The sequence below is a fragment of the Polistes canadensis genome, unplaced genomic scaffold, assembly GCF_001313835.1.
Source record: "Polistes canadensis isolate GaletaPanama2010 unplaced genomic scaffold, ASM131383v1 scaffold_238, whole genome shotgun sequence".
In the NCBI taxonomy this organism is placed as follows: Eukaryota; Metazoa; Arthropoda; class Insecta; order Hymenoptera; family Vespidae; genus Polistes; species Polistes canadensis.
In genome coordinates, this window is record NW_014569785.1 from 143,629 (window position 1) to 144,027 (window position 399).

General features: G+C 31.8%; 1 protein-coding gene across 1 annotated transcript in view; it reads left to right on the top strand.

The window, feature by feature from the left end:
• The window catches only part of LOC106790416 (nose resistant to fluoxetine protein 6-like), a 27,889-nt gene extending 27,779 nt beyond the window's left edge, over positions 1-110 (top strand). The window contains exon 13 of the mRNA XM_014755279.1: positions 80-110. The gene's annotated coding sequence lies outside the window, so the exon portion shown is untranslated. The remainder of the gene's footprint in view (positions 1-79) is intronic.
• Positions 111-399: the final 289 nt, after the last annotated feature.

Below are 399 nucleotides of genomic sequence, written 5' to 3' on the forward strand. Positions count from 1 at the left end.
AAAAAAAAAAAAAGTGACTTATGCCACTTTCAAAATTAACGGCTCAATTATCAATTGATTGACAATTTTTTGTTTTCAGAATCAGAAATAAAAGAGAGTGAGTGAGGTGGACAAAAGAAAAGTGAACTGACGTGTTCCTTAACCCATTCAGTACTATGGGCGCATATAAGCGTCCAATAGAAACAATCTGCTTAGACTAATGTGCTCTTCCTTGTTCTCCCTTTTATCTTATCTAAAATAATGAAACATTAACAAATCAAATCATTCCGTTCCAATGTGATTGCAATTGTTAGACGAGTTCCGCATTCAAAGGGTTAAACAAAAGGGAGAAAAAAAAACATTTCTATTAGATGATATAAAATAAAACGTATCAAATGTTTATCGTTGAAACGTTAAACG